This window comes from Rhopalosiphum padi, chromosome 2 (assembly GCF_020882245.1).
Source record: "Rhopalosiphum padi isolate XX-2018 chromosome 2, ASM2088224v1, whole genome shotgun sequence".
In the NCBI taxonomy this organism is placed as follows: domain Eukaryota; kingdom Metazoa; phylum Arthropoda; class Insecta; order Hemiptera; family Aphididae; genus Rhopalosiphum; species Rhopalosiphum padi.
This window is the reverse complement of record NC_083598.1, coordinates 83,178,580-83,200,322: the sequence shown is the minus strand read 5'-3', so window position 1 is coordinate 83,200,322 and position 21,743 is coordinate 83,178,580. Positions and strand designations below refer to the sequence as shown.

Below are 21,743 nucleotides of genomic sequence, written 5' to 3'. Positions count from 1 at the left end.
ATCAAATTTTCTAACACAAATCATTCCTTTTTTTCAAAAATCGAAGATTTTATATTACCATAAAAGATGATGACAGACTGAAAATAACACACATGTCATTGTAAAATCAATACAATCGTCACTCCGCTGAAAATCTGATATAATTTCAAAAACTCGAATAGCTTTTTAAATAATTAATGGCTACATTAAATGGATCACCCGATATATATTATATAATATGAAGGCATATTATGTGTGGATAAATTGAAAAATCTGTTCGACGGGATAGCTAATCGCATCGTGTAAATAGCTTATGACAGGTTCACGGGATAAACGAGGGGGATTATGTATCTTGTATTTACTAATTATTATTAGCAAGAAAAATGTTGCTACATTTTTTGAAATCCCTGAAAATAGTTACATATATATTTATATATATAGGTATATAATTTACAATATTATGAATCGTATTGGTGGTGAAACATGAATTTTGAACGGTTGAGTTGTTCAATAAATTATAAATGTGTATTAACTAAAGAATTTTTTAAAGCTTTAAAATTGATTAGTTCTTAACACAATTCGATATACATAATTTATATAAATCAATTACGCTACTTTTTGAAAAATTTACGAAACTAATAAAAAAACTTGGTATCCTATTTGTGAGTTAACACTTATCAGTTAGACCTCTGCAGGGCATGACAACCACTTGTAAATTTTTATCCAATGAAGATAAAATTTTAAAATCATAATTTTATTTTTACAAATTTGAGCAAACGTACATGTGTTTACACATGAAACTCATACAAGTGCATCTATTTATATTCCACAAAAAAAAGTAATCTGATTAAATCCAATCTATTAATACTAAATTTGAAAACAAGCTTTTTTCTAAAATAGCTATAATTCGTTTTTTAAGCCAAACACAATTATTATTATTAAAAAGTTAGTAACTTTATATAATTTTAATATAATGAATAAATATTATATTTTGAATTTTGTTTATGTATGATAAATGGTAATTAATAATATTATACACTAAGACTAAGCTATAAAGACAATTCTTTAATATTTTCTATTTAATGATTATTATCAAGTAAATGTACGTATGAAACCACACTAAAAATAAAAACTATACTTTTCAAAACGGGTCAAGATAATAATGATAGACAATATAGACATGTATTACAGAAATATCATATTTAATTATGTAAAAATAATTTTTCACGATGGATTTTTAGGGAATATTATTAATTTAAGCAAGCACCTCAAAAAAAAATATATATATATATTTAATAATTCCTGTCAATTGGATATAATGATAGTGAACATATACAATATTATTATAACAAATTGTATAATATTTACATTAATGTTATATTTTTAAAATTACTTTTATTGTTCTCCAACATACATTATTGTAACAATTACACGCATTTTATTGTTTTCACGTGCATTAATAATAATTATATTATGTTGCGTGCGATACGCGTGTATACATATTGAATTTTACACGCAGAGTTCCATAGATATTGCCAAATCAATTTCCACAATACGTCAAATAATGTTTTTTTAAATATTAATTGTTATTTTTTATTTTTTTATTTCCACACAAATTTGCATTTGGTATGTATTAAAAAAAAAAAAACAATAACACTAACACTAACAATCAACATAGTATAATAAATAGGTGAGTTGGAACACGCGCTGGTTCTGTTATATAATTTTACACTGTAAATTAAATTAATAATTGTACTTAAAGCCGTAGATTTATCATTATTTCAGTATTTCATTCTAAAAGTCAAAATAGAAAACAAATTTTGATCTATTTGGCCTCATTCCACATAGTAAATTAATAAATGTTTTGCTTCTATAATAAGTGCGATTTATCATTATTATCAGCATTTATATTATAATAATGAAACATTTGGTTTGTTATAAATTATAATAACTTGTGGTCTGTGATTAATAAAATTAAAATAACACATAATATCATTTTCCAGTTAAAAACACGTTATAATTTTTATTCATTTTACGCTACTTCGAGAAATAGGTACTCATTTAATGCCGTTGTATTACCTTTTAACGCTGATCGAAGAAGCGCAGATATACATTTCCAAAATGTATCAAATCAAATACGTTTTTAAAAAATCAACATCTACTTAACCTAACCATTGCAGGTTGGTGTATTCATAAAGTCAGTTTATCGTACAATTATTATAATATTATTATAGCGAGACAAAGGGATACGGGGTATATCATTGACGAAGGATGTCCTTTCGGGTTTCCATTCCTGCAATCTGAATTATTTACTATTGTCCCCGTAATAACTAATAACGAGGAATGTAACATTACAGTTATCGATTAAATTCGAATCATACCGGTCAGTGAGATTCAAATTATCGTCTCCTGGTTAAGGTAACTTCGTCTTTTTTTTTACTTAAGTTTTTAACCAATCTTAAATAATAGTCTAATTATCAAGTAATTTTGATTTCATGGCGAACACATGGGTTAAATTAAAATCACATTCCTCCCAAGTTACGATAATAATCGAACCAGTAAGTCGTAGCTATAATTTCTCAATTTACTTTAACTCACATCAATAAGTCTAACTGAACGTGTTATTAATAAGCGTAAGCTGTAGGTAGGTAACTATCTACATAAATAATATTTCTAACTATTATATATTTTAACTCAATAATGATTGTTTCAATTTGAAATCTACGTACTATAATGCTTGATTACAAAATAATTCGAAACAATAGATTTATTTAAATGTATACAAATATAAGTTTATAATATCTTAATAAGCTATATACATCGCGTTAGATTAGAATTTTTAACTACACATCGCATTTTGCGTCACGCTGTTTGAGTTTAAGCGAGATTAAACATGCTATATGATTTATTCACGATAAGCGTGTATATTATGTATTGTGTATTAAACGTGTATTTTATATTTATATATGAAGACACATAGTACATAACTGAGTAGAACAATTTTATAACATCGCAGTGTTTCAAAATAGTAGGTTTCACATATATATATATATATATTTATAAAAGTTTCTATCGTTAAATGTGAATAGGACAGGTATCTACGTGATCTCACAATAACGCATTGTGTGACAACAAAATTATCATATAGATGAAATGCATACTCAGCTGGATGATTATTTGAACAGCAAAACCTCATTTCAAAAAGTATTCAAGTTTTTGAAAATATTTTGATTTTTAAAAAAATAAAAATAAAAAGTATTCTAAAATAAAAATTCCGTAAGCACTTCTAATTGCAGAATATAAAAAAACAAACGTTATAAAATACGTTAATTCTTTTAGAGATTATCAGTGTTTTCTATTATAACAAAACCCCTAAAATATAACTAATTTATAATCTTTAAAAAAATATATATTTAATAAATTTTTAATCGATTTTATTAAAAAAAAATATTTTCAATTTATATTTAACTGAAAAAAAATAATAGCTGAATTTGATAACATAAAAAAAAAACTAAACCAAATTATAGATATATTTAAATGTTATAGGAAACTACTGATTAGTAACACTTGAAAATTATTTGAATAGTTAAAGCTAATGAATATATTTCATTGTATTGATGTTAAAATATTTATTTTCATTCAAAATAATTCAAACCAATATACATATTATTTATCTTTTAATTGTCTTAAGCTATTAATATGTAAGTCTCAAAGCTCCATTATTAAATAAAACCCATATACATTATCAGGTAAGGCATATTGCTCACAAGATTTAGAATACTAGTTAACTTAAATGCTAATATAAAGATAACTAGACAAGTCTTACAATGATTGTGGTTACGAAATTCCATACATTCATGCGATGGAAATCTTATTCATATATACGAGGTCTGCATACGAATTCTATTTAAATTCAAATGGCTTTCGTACACACAGATCCCGTTCAAATAATAATAATAATAATAAAAACAATAATTCATGGGTGAGATCGGAAATGTTCAAATACAATACATAATTATATTCTTTCATTACTATATATAGTACAAGGCGAAAGAGTTTTAAAAATCATCTGCTATTATAAATTTAATAGCAAATAGCAATTATTATTTATATCATCAAAATAGTCCCAACTCAAAATGTACGATTAATTTAAAACAGTAAAAATAAACTATAACTTAAAAATAATAGATTCACTAAACAAATTTCTGATAGAAAATATTAGGTAAGTATATAATATACTATATATCGATCAAATTTATATTTTTTGGTTTTAAAAAATCCTTCTTCGGAATTTAATTAAATACATAATGATTTGATTTTAAAGTATTTATTTATTTATTTTTAAATATACATTGATTAGGTAGTAAAACCCTATTTTTTGTTTCAAAATAATGCATGGTTGCTGAACAACGGGATCTTTTTAGTCGTATTATTATTACCATTGTGGAAAAATATTTTGATATTTTATGATATAATTGAAATAATGTAATATATTATAATATGTATATCATCTAACAAACTCCAAATACTTGAATTAAAATCATTAATCAAATCCTATTAACTCTAAACGCATACTCAGTTGGGATTAAAGTTTAATCTCCTTAACCATTATTAATTAGCCATATTTAGTTAGATGTTACAATAAATTATCATAAACGTATTCATTATAGAAAAGTAATTTCGTATAAGTTTGATCGTATTTAATTAACGAATAACAGGATCAATTTGTATTAGGTCATTATGTTTATAGTTACAATCTATGTATCAATTTAATCATTTAATATTTTATTAATTATTAAATCCATATCATAGATAAAAAAAAATAATTAATCAAATCAATCGAAAAAAAAATATTATCGATATAATAGGTTATCGACAGCAATCTTAAGTCATTTTATAGTAAAAAAAAAATACATTTTAAATTTTATTTTTCGTTTCGTTCATTAAAATAAAACATTTATTAGTATTCACACCACGTTATAGGATAATAAAAAAATAAATTTAGTTTTTTTTATTTTTCAAAGGCGTGTGAAATTTAAAATTACGACGAAAATTGTTTCAGGTAAAACATTTGACATAGTAAAGTTATATGGTTGATTTTTACGGATTTTGAAAAAATAGTAATTACACGAATTTTTGACGCATCGTTCATAATTTTAAATACTATTGTCAACGTTTATTTTGTTCGTCATGTATAATTGTTACTTCCTACTAACTAGTAGCACATATACTATAGGATGATGGTTACCTATTACGGTTTTCAATAAAATAGGTAAGTACGTAATTCCGATAAATTACTTAAACACTTGTGCGTATAATTTTAAAAACATCCAATTGTTTTAATCTGTGGGTGTTTTGAAGTTTATCCGTAAAGTTTTCAAATCGAAATACGAAAGAAAAGTTAAAACAAATATTCATAAAGTTTTAATTTATACTTAAGGGTTTATCGGATTCGGAAAGTTTTTTGAAAGACAAAAATTCCCAAGCCCAACACGGTCATTTATAGTTATTTCATAGGTTATTTCGGAAGTATGAAATTTAATATAAATTCAAACACGCGCTTAATATTTTACAATAATAATATGTTGCTATTCAAGGGATAATGTAATTACGAAATATGTTTTTTAATTTTTAAACATATTTTATTATAACGTTATCACTAGATTTAATATCAGTAACGAGAAAGACCGGCGATCTTTGAAGTTTCGTCTATCATTACACGATGTTTAGTAATAAATTATTACTAATAATATACGTATAACCTATACTATTATGATTGTTAGATAGGTAACTGTTATGTTTACAGATGAATCTCATTTTTCCGAAAAATTACTATAAACGAGTGTCGCAGACAAATTCATATTAATAATAAAAAGGATATTAAAATACATGCACATATATGTAACACAAGTATACAACCAGTCCAATTCAACCATAGTGTTGTAATTGCGTATATATTTTATAATATAACGTACCTATGCCAGTTTTTGTCAAAAAAAAAAAACTTCTATAAACCGATGATAAGTTTACAAAGCGTATATTTATAATTGTATGCATTATTCATTAAATTTGTCAATTATACCCATTATAGGTATGGTTAAGTATAATAATCGTTAAAAAAATATAATGTTGTGTTACAATGTTATTAAACGATGTATTACAGTATAAATAAAATTAAAGCTAAGCAAAATTATTAATCGTGGACCGAGAGCGTTAATTTTCGGATTATAATTAATTGCAATACCTAACTAGTTATCTTTCACAGCCAAGTTGTATTTATTTTAACATTGATTATTTTGAGTGACAAATATATATTTTATTGAGAATTTCCATTTATAAATTATGTAATTTGTAATATTTATAAACTTAAATCATTGGTTTATTTGTACCTATCACTGGCACGCGTACCTAATCTGTGTATTGGTATCATGAACTTCCAACCACCGACACGGGTCAGAACATTGAGTTGAGCGTCTGTTGTTGTACAAAGGTAGATTAGATGAACAAATAATATTACAGCCGGATTGCTTGTACCGTGTTGTAGTGATACACAGACACAGTGTTATTCGCTAAATTATAACTAGTGCATTATATCATACATTTTCAATCATATACATTCATACGTATATAATATACGGTGGACAGCGATGCGTTCTCGCGTTTGTTATAGCATAGGATTATATCAGAATAAACAATACTCAGTATATATATAGCTATACTACATTTGTAATATAATTTATTTAATGGATTTATATTTTATCATCCCATAGACGCGCAGCGGCTGAATATTTAACAAATATATAGAAGTAAGACATATGGTGTGTGGTAGACGAAACATCGCCGTTTATATCCGGTTTTGCTTTTTATCGGGTCTTGACGTTAGTGGCGTCACCTATTTTGGTCAGTACACTTTTCTTTAATATTATGTACAATTAATAATTTTATTATAATAACTGAATTTGAAAATTTTTTATTTAATTAAATATAATTATATTTATAAATGTGATTTTCAATTATCAAGATGTTTACATACTACTATGTAAAAAATAAATAAATTTATAAATAAGTCACAAATTAAGATTTTCGATTACATATAAGTCAAATAAAAGTTAAAATAGTTATATAATACTAATTATATAATAATAATTATTATTATTATAGTAAAATATGCCTTCATAAATATGTAAACAATTAAGATTAAGTTTTATTTTTTTTTTGACATATTTTATTATTTTTATAGTGTTTAATTTCGTTTATAGTTATTTTTTTAGAAATAAAGATAAACCAAATTTGTTATTTGTATGTTATAATATTATATTTATAAATAATTATTAGGTTTAGTTGATTGTTATGATTGTAAATTTTAAAGAAAACTGTACTGGCCTCGTAAAGGGATAGTGTCCAATAAAGGAACTATGAGTTTTAGTTGAAAAAGGAATCGTTAGTGATAAATGTGTGTTTTAGACAAAAGAAATGTATAAGCATTTTGAATGCTAACCACTTACATATCACTTATTTCTTATGTTTTATTCAAATTTTGATTTTAAGAATATAGAAATACTTGGATATTCTATGATTTTATTTAAGAAACGTAGTAGTTTGGTAGTAAAATCATTTTTTTTTTTTTAATTAAAACCTCTCTTTATATTTTTAATGTTTTTTTTATATTAATTAACAATATTTTACTTAAAACATGTAGATAACTACTTGAAAATTTGGTGTTTAACAAGTATAATAAAAAAAATCTAAAAATCAGAATTTAATAAATCAATAAAATATTATCCTATATATTATATATATATATGTGTGTATTATATATTATGTATTTAATAAAATAAATATATATCGGATATAGCATATATAATATAACTTCGTCTTAGAAAAATATCACATTACAAACTTGTTCGAGTAATTTATTACTAAAACTTTTGTCTGTTAAGACGCTTAATTTTAAATTGTTTATAGATGCGTATCGATTATGTTATACAAGACTAATGTCTCTCGGATCACTAATTATATTATCTAATAAAGGGGTTTTTTTAAACGAAAAACATAATAAATCATTTGTAACTCGTTATTTTGAAACAACACATTATTATACGTATGTTACTTGGCAATTTCGTTTTTGTCAGATATAACCACATGGGACGCGCTAAAAAGTGACATCGTTACGTAACTAAACCCACCAAGACCAGAACGTACTTATATAATTATTATGGTATTATACCGTCTATAAGATATGTATAATGATAAGCTATATTATGTACGACCACGGGACACAAAACTATTTTGGGGAGGAAATAACTTAGAAACGTTCGCCACCACGACACGTTTCGCTATAGGACCGATAGAGTTTTTAATTGCATTTACGCGTACGCGGTGGTGGTGGTGGTGGTTCACGATAATTACGTTATAGAAAGCATAACGTATTATGCATACATCCGTATATACAAAATATAATATTATTATTATACAACCACTTCACTGTATATGTATCCGCCGCACATCGACTGTGGGACGTTGCGGTCTCTCTCTCTCTCTCTCTCTCTCTCTCCGTGTCTATCTCGTTCTTTCACCCTCCCGCGGCCGTACACCACTCACACCCATCGCTCGGTCATTATTCGCATCATCCGCGCGTCAACCGTGTGCGAATAATAAAGCCGGTGCAACCATAACTCTACCTCTAACCACCCATCACGGCCGTCCGCCATTCCGCCAATCTGTGATCGTGCTGTAAAACGTAGGTGATGATGGCAGTCGCGATGAGGGGCACAACGGGACGGTAGCATAATAATATTGTAATATAATAATAATAACACATACGCTATTTATATATATATATTATATGTACTAGTGCGAGTGCCATGTGTATAGTGGGGAAGAAAGACGCAGTAGTTGCTGCAGGGACTGGGGTTTTCCGTTTCAAACTATACCACGGTAATAATAATAATAATATTCTCAAACGGTTGATTTATTATCGCGTCATATTTCGACGCGTCAATCATCGGCAGAACGCCACCACTGCTGCACACCTGACGTGACTGCTAAATAATAATAATAATACACCTATATAATGCACCAACTATGTTGTGACTTTAGCCGCCGACTGTCGTCCACCACCTGAGGCTCACCTACAGTAAATAATAATAATAATAACAGTTTGGAATACAATGCTCGGGTAGGCACCGGTAAAACGATCGATGATAAAATATAAAAATACGCGTCGTTTTTCTTTATATAAAATCAAAAGAACAGAGTATCACACACAGCACGTGCTATACGTGACACTATAACTCGCACGTATATTTATTTATTCACGCGAAAATCATCGTTTCGTTTAGCGGCGACCTCGGGGTAGTACGCGATATCGATATTATTGTGACGAAGCTGAGGTATAGAAAAAATTAAACCAAAAATATCCACAGAGATTTCAACCAGACGACGTGAACATTTTTCGACCTTTTCGGGATCGTGTATTTTAATTAATAGGGTGAACCATCCGAGTGGAACGCATTTCGATATTAACCGGTGCCCGGTGAATGTAATATACGTATAATATAAGTAATATATGACGCCCGTTTGGCCGTCGTTCAGCGTACTTTTGACATCTGCGGATGCTTTAAATAGCCATCATTTTGTTTAGCGAGTTGTGCGCGTACGGTCATAAAACTTTTTCATCGTTATCGTTTTCGAAAAAAAAAATATAAATTTAATACCGAAAAATTAAACAACTATATATAGACAGCATGCAGCTATGTTACGTATTATATTATTACCTTTTTGTGTATTAAAACTAAATTCAAACAAATTGTCCTTTTAATTAATTTAAACAAATAACCTACTAAACTGTCGTCCGAAATTACCTTTGGCGTGTTTTCAACCCTTTTAAAGCACTAAGCTTAAAACACGCAGAGCATAATGTTTCATTCGTGTGAATAGCTCCCATTGAAAGTCTGACAAAAAAAAAAAAGGTAAACCAAACAAAAGTTGGCTCGTCCATAACTAGAACGAGTATAATATTCATCTGTGTCGTACACGTTCGGCTGCTGCATCACGTGCAATTCCGAGTCGGCGCAGCCAAAGTTTACACCGTGTAGTGTTTGCTGCGCATGTAATGACAAATGTCAAATCCGCTATATAGTTATCCGTCGGATTGTAAGTGAATTGTGATTATGAGCGTAAATGTATTTTCAGGATATCTAATGCGCGTGGCGTACGGCGCACAAGAGGGGCGGAAAAATAATGGAAAAATGTCAAAGGCGTTTTAATATTAAATCGAGTAAACTCTTAAAAACCGTGCATGACGCGCAAAACGGTGGATTCGGAGCATCGGAGCTCCGTTTAGCACACGCATACCACTGTTATACAAGCGAGTTAATCAAAAAACGGAATATGATCCGCCGCGACGACCCACACGATTTGTCCGGTCTGCTGTAACATGGACGATTACGATGCAATTGACGATTTTTGGACCGCTGCAAATGATGTATCGACGAGTAAAATGACATTTTTTTTCGTTCGACCGACTGATCATTACTAATCGAGTAAAATAACGAGAAAAGTAAACAGGTTCTTATTTATAACAAAAACAATATTATTATTATATTGTGTTAGTACTCGAAATAAACAAATAGTTGACAAAACGTCTAAAAAACATTCTTAATTTTCATGGTCAAATCGATTACTTCGTTAAAGTATACATGTATAATTGTTATACACAAGGTGATTTGTCTAAAGGCAAACACTCGAAAAATATTAAACATTTTCTAACGTATTGTTTTATTATTTTTTTTTACATATTTTTCGTTTTTATTTTTTTTTAAATATATATCTAGTATTTTTAGTGTATAGAAATAAAATTTTAAGCGGGAAATCAATTAGTATTGTTAATTAATTAGATAAGCGGAGTGATATAGTACAACTATGGTTGGGTATCCAATAAAAAGTTGATTCACTACTCCACTTATCGAGACTATAAATAATTGTTATAATTATAATTCATTACTTATTCAAAATTCAATTTTTGTTTATGGGAGTTCTGAAAAGAATATTCTGCTTTAGATTGTGGAATTAAAAAACATAATATGCCATAATTTAAAAAAGTAAAGACCTCAAGAACTATGAATTAATAAAAAGATAAAAATACTCCCAATATTCTTTTTCGAGAAAATATGGGTTTACCTTTAAAATAACCACCTTGCACATATTACGTGAGATGTGCATTATTTAATCCACGAGTACGTTTTTATAAAAAGTTTTTATTATAACTTAAAATTTATAAGTGTTTAAGCATTTTATTGCGTATAATACATAATACCTAAATACCTATTGTTATAATGATTTACTAATGTAACCCTTGATAGGTTGACGAGTGAATAGAAAATTTTTTTTTCCTTTTAATGCGATTTGAGAAATATTTTTAAACGACATACGACGCAATGGCAGTAGACGAATAATTTGTACGCGTAAATCTGTTCAATATATTATTATTGTACGCGCGTATACATTATATTATAAACGTGTATATGTGATATGTATATGCACACTCGTATAAACGCCATATTAAAACAGCCAAGTGACATTAATAGAAGTTGAATGTTGGCAAGGCGGCATGCGTACTTGGCATGGGCTTAGATAACAAATTTAGTTTATTAATGCAATTACATCATAACCGCCAAATATCGGGTACGTAAGTAATATATTTCAATTACCTTACGTGTACACGAGGGAAAAAAAATATTTACATATTATTTTTCATCCCAGTGCTTTTATACAGCTTTCTCGGATTTATTATTCATATAAATGTCCTGATATATACATATATTTTTTTAGAGAATTTCGTTTATTTGTATTTCAATACAGTGATTTTATACACAAAAATACACGTAAACACATATTCCATGTATAATTTTCAAATCTTATTAGGAATCTGAAATACTGAAATACAGGCAAATGTTGTCTTATCCATTTTCTATTATTATTGTTTGAACTGTTCCTTATTAATACAATCATATTATAAAAATTGTATTAAATTAAAATGTATTTAAATATTATATCATACCAATAAGGAAAAAATCTTAATAACACAGATAATGTAAAAGTATAAAATCAAATCTGGAAAACTTTTTAATATAACATTATAATATAATATCATATATAAATGTTTATATAATTATTATTATAATTTTTAACCAAATTGCAATATTTTAGGATTTTCAAATCATCTTAACTCTGTTTGTGATTGATGTATGTCAATAGACAATAACATTAGACAATTATAATGTTATTAATATCTATAGGTAAATATGTATGAATCCGTATATTATATTGTCTTTGAAATATAATTACATTTGAATTACATAGATTAAATGCAAGAAAAATTTACCTAGGTAGTAGGTATAAATATTACATTTTTGTTAAAAGAGTTATACGTAAACTCTTTTAACAAAAATGTAATATCCAGCTATAATGTTTGATTGTTTGTTTTCACATTACAGTATCATAATTAAATATTGTAATTGTATTCTTCTAGGTGTTTTTCAGTTGTTAATAATAAATTATGTTTATTAAATTTTCTCTTTTAATTTTATGGTTATACTCATCTTACAGTAAACATAAATCATAAAATATTTATAGTATTATAGAATTTTAAAATTGAATTCCATATTTCAATTTATAAAATTTATAATTTCATTATATAAAAATTAATTTTCGAGACAATTATATTATTATTTGCTATATCGTGTTATTTACCTATATCACAAAAGCGAGATACTATATGAATTAACAAATAGAAATAAAAAGACATAATATAAATTACAATTCAGTACAATTCATTACAATTTCAAAGTTATAAACTTATAACAAATATATTACACGTAATATACAGAGAGATTCCACCAAGCATTCTCACTCTTTTTATTATTTTAATAATGAATATAAATGTTCAAAATATGTTTTTTTTTAATTTTAACTATACTACCTATATACTATACTATATTTTAAATTACTTAGATGATTTTATAAATACCGTTGAAGTGTATTATTGTGGTGATAACAACATATTTTACTTTAAATTATTTAGCCTATTATTATTTTCTTGAACATTTTTATATAACAAAATTAAAATTTGAAAGAATATTTTTCAAGTAATTAAACTTTATATGGAGCCTATGATTATTTTAAAATCTAACAATTGTTATAATTATTATTAATACATTAACATCCATTTTATATTTGTAATGACTCTAATAGTATTTATTTTAGTAACTCAGAAAAAATGTTTAATAGTTTAGTATAAAAACATCAACGTTTTCAAAAAAATATCAACTGTTTATAACGATATGTAGTAAAAAGGTTTGTTTCCATTTAAAAAAAAGAAGATTGTATCACCATCGGACACACCTTAAATGTCATAAAGTATTAGTATTTTAAAATCAGAATTTAAATAAATAACATTATGAATGAGAAAAATCGGGTAGATAATTATCAATGAATCATTCTATATTTCTATGTATATTATCCGGTGGTATATACTTAAACTATACGGCTACAACAGATGAATAAATGTAATCGTTACGTTATTGAAACAATAGATCCTGTATTATTAGATTATAGCACAACAGCTTTGATACACTATACTACGTCTTAATATCTCATTCGCGAATCTATAGCACCAACATACAATTTCGATTTGAAATATGATTGTGCCATATAAATATAAACATGATCGATTCCAAACATCGCGGCGTTAGTAGGTATCAAACCAGGCAAACGAATTGAATATTACTGCAGAAGATTGTCAATTATCATACATTTGGATACCGTAATAATAATAAAAAAAAAATGACGATCGACTTCACGAAAAAAAAAATTGTGACACCACATCAACGAAGTCATATCAGTCTACATAATACTAAAAATGATATAATATAGTTATATAATATAATTAAAGCAGTATATTAAAATTTATTTTATCTGCTTCAGCCATCACGGACCGCGGTTATCTGAAGTTATCGCGGTCTTGAAATAATGTTATTTCATTTCGTAAATACGTATGCATTATCTATACGATACCCCAACAGACGGCTGTGTGACCCTTATCGTAATTCAAAATGTAACAGTTATAATCGGGATTTAATTTCAACCCAACGGTTGTCATTTTTATTTAAAAGCTTAAAACGAATTTTTTAAATATAATTATAATAGAGTCTTTTTTATTGTCAACAGACATGAATGTGTACGCACACGTATGTGTAGGTATACAAAATTATTGTTCAAAGTCCACAGTAAATATAACCAAATTGGATATTTGGATTCAAATAATAATTAAATAGAAAATATTTTAATTTATTGATCAAAACGACAGTTTGATTTTCATCACATTTGTCCGTATTTTAATACATACCTCGCTGGGATATAACGTTAAAATGTGTAATATAGGTCAAATTATTCAAAACTGCGGTTACTTCGTCACTATATAATACGATATATATACTTACTATCAAATACAGACGAAGCAAAAAAAAAATGTGGGGAAGTATCGAATATTGTATCACATACAGACTGGAGCAAATGAAAAACCACTGGTAAGTCAGTAAGTCAGTGTGTATGTATATGTGTGCGTATTGTTATTAATTATTGTTTGTCTGTAAAAAGTCGATCGGATATATTTTTTCTTGTTATCTGTGTGAGTATGTAATATATACATATATATTATATATACATTATGACACTTTGTGAGCAAAGAGTTTAATATATCACTCAAATATATATATTATATATATGTACTATTGCCTACTCTTCGTGAACGTCGAATCTCCCACAATCTCGTAAAACGTCCGTTGTTGCATATATGCAGAAAACGCACGTACAATGATCTATATCACATGGATATAGATATCATACATCATATGCATACCGACTAACGATGATGTATAATTTTACATGCGTTTTGGCGAGTGACTAACGAATATTATCATCTTGATCGTCGTCGTCTTTGTTCACATCGCCATTGCATAGTTAATAGTTATAAGCCAATACAACCATATGTGATATATCTGTATAATATTGTACTGTTCGCACTACGCGCAAACCGAAAACTAAATATGTGAAGCAACTAACTTGAGTAATTGAAAAGTTATTTAATTTTTTTTATTTTTTGAACTTTTAAACTCGACTATTTTGTTAATTTTTTAATAAACTTAACTTAATTAAATAGTTAATGTATCCATTTAAATAACTTATCTTTTTCCAGTTAATTTTAAAAATAATACGCTAAGTTAAGACTAGAAAGTCTCATACATATATCTAATAATAGTTATAAAACTAATTAATTATTTTTTTTTTCACTTTTTAAGTACAATTATTTAAATAGAAATTAATGAATAACTACTTCTTGATTAAGTAAATTAGTTGGCACTAAATGTACTACTTGTAAATGCATTAACTACTACAAGTGCAATAAAAGAAGTAGGTAGTAGGATTTATTAAAAAAAAAATTGAAGTTGTAGAGCAATCACTATAAATATGTGTAACCCAAATGGGAATAATAATGATAAAAAAATGACTTTATATAAGTAATTTATTTCATATTTTTCTCTATATTAACAATAATTTTTTAAGTCAAATATTTGTTTGTTAACTTATAACTTAACCTTCTCAATTTTTTTTTTTCATTAACTGGCCCCCACCTTTATCGTATACTATGTGACTATTATTGGATCGATTCCACATTAATCGTAACATAGTGTGCTTACATTTATGTCCGTAGTTTCAATTTATCAAATGAAAGAATACAATAAACACGTGATTGAACAACCCTCCAACACACCGCAAATAGGTTCCCCTGATATTATATTATACATATGAGATTGTTTGATTTGGTTTTTTATAGTGTACACGCCTGTGTATTATGAGTATTTAGATGCTGCGAATCCGTGACGTCATCGTCGTACAAGTGGCCAGCACTCGTGGTAAAGCAAAAGAACGTGATATATGTATATAGATTATAGGTAGCAGACCGAAACGGAAACGAACAAATCAATTTCAAATATTTTACGCGCAATTCGCGATCCTCTTCGCATAATAATAATAATATCCGGGTTCTGCGGTAAGAAAAAGTATAACGAACAATAATAAAAAAAAAATATAACGTCTACGATAAAATATCATAGTGTCGTATATATATCATAAAAACGTACGGGGAAAATATTCATAAATCGTCTTCCGACGAAAGTTTACTATTCAAACCGCAATAATATATTTTATTTCGACTCGTCTATCTCGCACGATGGCTAATAACACAGCTAAACAAAATATGAAAAAACAAAACAAAACGAAATGCAACTTTTACGTTATACTTACTACATTATACAACATCGGCTGTATAATATTTTATCGGCGTCGAATGCAAAGCGTAATAAACCACACCGGATATACACGCGAAAACGTAGCTGAGATTGAATTAGATTTTGGAGACCAACATTTTTATTCCACTTTTGAAACAATTTCGGATTGTAATGTACTTCGTTGGCCAACCAAAATAAAAATTGTATTGAAAGTAGACAACAGAATTTTAGATTTCCATTGATAGCAGTATATACCAATAATAAATTATTATACATACGATTAAGTATGGATTCGTAATTATTATTAAATTATAGTGCTATAGAAAATTATATAAGAATTTATAAAAATATATAATATGTTTTATACGTGTAGAAAATTAAAACATAAAATGCACAACCCAGAAAACTTTTATTATAATCTCGTGTTGGCGATAAAATATGTAAAACTATAATATAGTGTTTAATACTCTGAAACCTCGTTTTTGATTTTGCACCATACATTATTACTTATCAACTTAATAAAAACATAGTAATACATTAAGTATTAATATATTAATATAGTTATATGATTCAACATTTATGTGTGTAAGACGATTCTAAAATAAAATAAAATGGATAAGCATAAATTTAATTTGTGGACGTGTTTAATTTTCTCAAAAATTAATAATAATACCGGATTTGGCTGCTACAATCACTAAATAGTTTGATGTTGTCTTTATTATCTGCGTTTTCGGAGAACCGTATACGACACGAGAATGTCAATGAATAATGCGTAAACAGATTAGACATACGAGTAATTTAAGTGTACAAGCTACAATTCGGTTAGCCCTGAAGCGGATAGGTTAGAGTTAAATTCCGAGAAACAATGCCGAACATCGTTTACTGTAAATGATTTGGAGTAGAATTGTTTTCATTAAAACAACAAAACAAAATTTAATGTATCAAACGATACTATTGTAAGTGTTCTATTTTGCACAAAAATAATCAGATAGAACTATTCGGAAAAAAACAAATTTTTTTAATAACTGATATTTTCTTAAAATAATTAATAATACATACTCATTTAAAGATATTTAATGAAAGAGAATAATTACCTTTTAAATTATAATTAAATACAGAAAAACTGATTACTTAAACATTAATGAAAATCCTGCAACTTTGATACAAGATCAAAGTAAAACATTGAAGGAACATATTATATCCTATACCTACTATAAATGTTAGTCGATCGACTCATTATTTATGTGGAAGAGTTATAGAATATTATAACGACGCTCAAAATTAAATTTTTAAAGCGCAACCCACACGAAACCAATATTATTATCAAATGAAATATCGCCAAAAACCATATTGATTTTTTTAATTATACTCAAGACTAAAAATTGCATTGTTTTCTATCACTATTCACTGGGATATTACAAATACGATTTACCAGTTATACTAATTGTGTTGCAAAAATAAATCAGAAAATATTAAATATGATACTTTGAAATATGTGAACAATACCAACATATAACATAATATTATGCAATATAAGCTTAAAATATAAATAAATCAATATTAATGATACCCATATTATATATATTTATTTTATTTTTATTAAAATAAATCAATGATAACATTATTTTTTACTGATCGTTCACGAGGAAAAATTCGACAACCAACGATAACAATAGTATTTTTAAGCTGTACCTGCAGTATAATATATTGGCTATTCGGAATTATAATAATAATAATATGCGGTAATACATATTTTTTGTTTTTAAAAGCATAATCTATTTTCAAGTATTTTTCAATCGAATACAATGACTTAACATGTTTATATATTACATTATTGAAGTATTGAATTTTTCTCATACGATTTTATCTCTGTATTTTTACAGCATTTCATTTTATAATACGTTCTCGTGAAATCAGGTCGGTTATAAGTCAGTGTTCCAGAAGTCAATTGACTGTATATTTCAATGGATTTCGGATATATATCTCGAAAATCACCATTAAGCTTTGAGAATATATTTTTATTTCAATGTTTTTAGTGTTACAGGTCATAATGATAATAATTTGAAATAGTGATAAAAAAAAACATCGTACATATCAACCAACTTGAACGGTAGTAATCAGGTCAAGAATGTAATGTATACTTTATGAATTTGTGATGTAAAATAATTTACTATCGTTTTTTGAATTTATGTTTTAAAAATCAATTTGATTGATTATAGATACATATTATTATATATTAAATATTAAACGGTTCTCACGTTAAGTACTATTATGCCGTGCGATAGACGGGCATGGTACTATCTATATAGTAATAAATGATAATATTTTCTTACTCATTCATAATACTGCCTATTAGGTATTATATAACACCTACTTTTTACTTCTACGTCTTAAAGTAGAAACTGCTAATGAAAATATAATACTGCAGGTTCGTGTCATGGACGTACGAATAAAAATATCAACACAATCATAATAATACATTTTAGATTTATTTTAACTTTTCAGTTTAACCTTTCAAATCGAAAAAGCCATTCACTCAAGGACACCCAAAACAAAACTTTTTCATAACTATTCGTGAAACATATTCGTTGACATTTTTACCGAATTAAATTGGCATTTTCATCTTTGATTATTTTTTTCGATTTCATTTATCATTTGTTGAATTTTCCATAGTATCGTTATTATATTATGTACATTACAATAAATTAAGTTTCACGTAGTAAATAAATTGTATACATGCGTGATTACTTGAATATTATATTATTATTATTATTATTATTATTATTATTATCATCATGTGTAGTGTTTGTGTAGGCGTGTTTCTAAGTACATTTATTTTCCTGTTTTTTTTTTCGTATAAATTCACTTCAGTAATGGTCGTAACGAAAACAAACTTTATAACCCTTCGTCACAGCAATTAAAATAACACGAATTACTATGTTTTACGACCAATAGTCGACGACGTTAAAATACTATAGGTACGCACTTTACGACCACGGTAAACTACATAAGTTAATGTCGAACACGAAATTAAAAGGTTACTCGAATACCATTTTCCGAACGTGAATGTAATATTGCAAACGTCATTTGCAAAAAAACATAATAATAATATAATATAGTTGATAGTAAATTATTAATTATAAAAAAAATGACCGCGTCCGATAATCGCGTGGTTAAATACATTTTTTTTTCCAAATCTCGATAAAAAAAATAGAACGATCTACGAGAAAATATTTTTTCTGACTAAAGAAACAAATGTGTATATATCTTAAAAAAAATAATAATAAACAAACGTACTTACAGCATTTTTCGAAAATTAAAAAAAATCCTATACACGCGCGTTTTCACGTAGTAGGTTTCCAAAAAAAGAAAAAAATCCGATTTATACCTATAACAACGAGTATATCGTAATTATATAATAACATTAGGTAGGTATATTATTTTCAAAAACAAAATTACGAAATGACAATATTTTCTCTGTCGTACATCATTAGCATAAAATATACAACATATACACGACGGCGTACAAATAATAATGCGCGTTATCGTTCTGCGCAACAATTACATTATATAGTATCACATAATATTAGCGTCAGCTGCGACCAACATATTACAGGTAAATAACTGGTGTTTACACGCGTATTCAGGTATCCGCACAAAGATAATAGTAGTAGTAGTAGTAGTAGTAGTAGTAGTAGTGTATAAGTACCTGCGTAAGTGTAAACCGTATAATATATTATAATATATAATATATATATTGTAAGTATTTAAGAACGGACGCTTCTCCGCGAGATCACTGGGTCACGGCGGCACAGGCGGTAATGACGACGACAACGACGATCCGGAGAACACAACAATATTGGAAACCGCATCGCACACGCGGCGTTTCGACGATACGTTTATAATATGATCGCGGCCCGGTCGTTCGCACGCGAAAACTAAACGGAAAACAACCGACTTGTTTTTCTTCGTGCCGGTAGACGGAGTTATTGGCCGACGGGCCTGAAAAGTCGAGGAGCCGTCGGTAATTTCGATGCGGAAAAACGTCACTCGTCGCAAGACAATACGACCGCACACGTAAGTCGCAACAGTAATAATAATAATATGATAACGACGACGACGATGATATTCTATCAAACGGGTACGCGGACGACGATTTAATAAATAATATTATTATTACGCCCGAACGATATTATAATAATTTAAACCGACCGCACAACATTCGTATTTCGTATTCCGTGACGACGACGGTCGTCCCTTTATTCGTTGTATTATATCACACTATTTTTATTTCGACACGACTATTATTACCGTTATCATACATTACGCGCCCGGGTAACGAAACGATTTTACTACGATTTTTATTATTATTATTATTATTATTATTATTGTTACGTATATTATTATGTCTTCGCGATAATAATAATATATTCCAAACGATTATTATAAACGGCAAAGACGATTTATTCTCGCGCACTCGTCGCGGGATTTCGCGAGCGTGATTATTGCGGTGGGGGGACCACCGGGCGTTCGACGGGCACGTCCGGCGTGCGTTAGCGGCGACTGACCGCCGAGGAGCACACGCAGCCAAGGGTCGCGCGCTCGTCTGCCGCCGCCGCCGACGCCGCCGCCGCCGCATGCGCCGCGACGAGAGAAACGCGAGCTTGTATGTGCGTGTGCAATTCGCCGGGCGACTCGGGAGTGCGGCGGCGATCGTATCTCGCCCGTACCTCCCCGCCGTCGTTGAGCCCCCCAGAACCTAGGTCGCAGTTATACCTACCGCGGTTCTATTATCCGTCGTATATGTATTATACCTATTATAATAACGAAATGGTCACAGTACTAATAACTATATATTATACCTCGGTTGTTGTTTAGGGTTTTTTCGATCTTTGTGAAAATAATTGGTAGGTACTATTCGTATCAATATTTTGACTCTTCGCCGTAGTCGTCGAACTGCATCAAGTGCATCATCAGTCTTAAAGACGCGCTCAGCGCGGATAATATAAATTCCGCACTTCAGTTTTCAGACCACTGCAGCTGCTATTATGTTATAACGAGAAAAACAAAAATTGTATTCTCACGCATTTACCCGCAGAGCGGTGCTTGTTAATTATAACACAGTCTGTCTCGCGGTTAATGTACTAGTTTGCCTATTGGACTTAAACTGGACTAATTCCGATTTACACATAAAGGACATAGGTACTTTATCACAAGAAAAAAAATCGACTGTTCCTCTATATTAAGTTTAATGATGCTAGCCAATGAGTACTTTTAATGACATTTTTAATCAATTTTCCCGATTTTTTACATTAATATATAATATAATAATTATGACAGTAGTTATTAATAATATTTTCTTGACTCATAACATAGAAAAGCGTTCAAGTTATTTAACATTTTATATAAACCTAC

At 28.2% G+C, this 21,743-nt stretch overlaps 1 protein-coding gene across 2 annotated transcripts in view; it reads right to left on the bottom strand.

Moving 5' to 3' along the window:
• LOC132920818 (probable G-protein coupled receptor No9) overlaps positions 1–20,926 on the bottom strand; it is a 115,730-nt gene extending 94,804 nt beyond the window's left edge. For both annotated transcript variants that reach the window (XM_060983512.1, XM_060983513.1), the window contains exon 1: positions 20,038–20,926. The gene's annotated coding sequence lies outside the window, so the exon portion shown is untranslated. The remainder of the gene's footprint in view (positions 1–20,037) is intronic.
• Between the last annotated feature and the right edge of the window lie 817 nt (positions 20,927–21,743).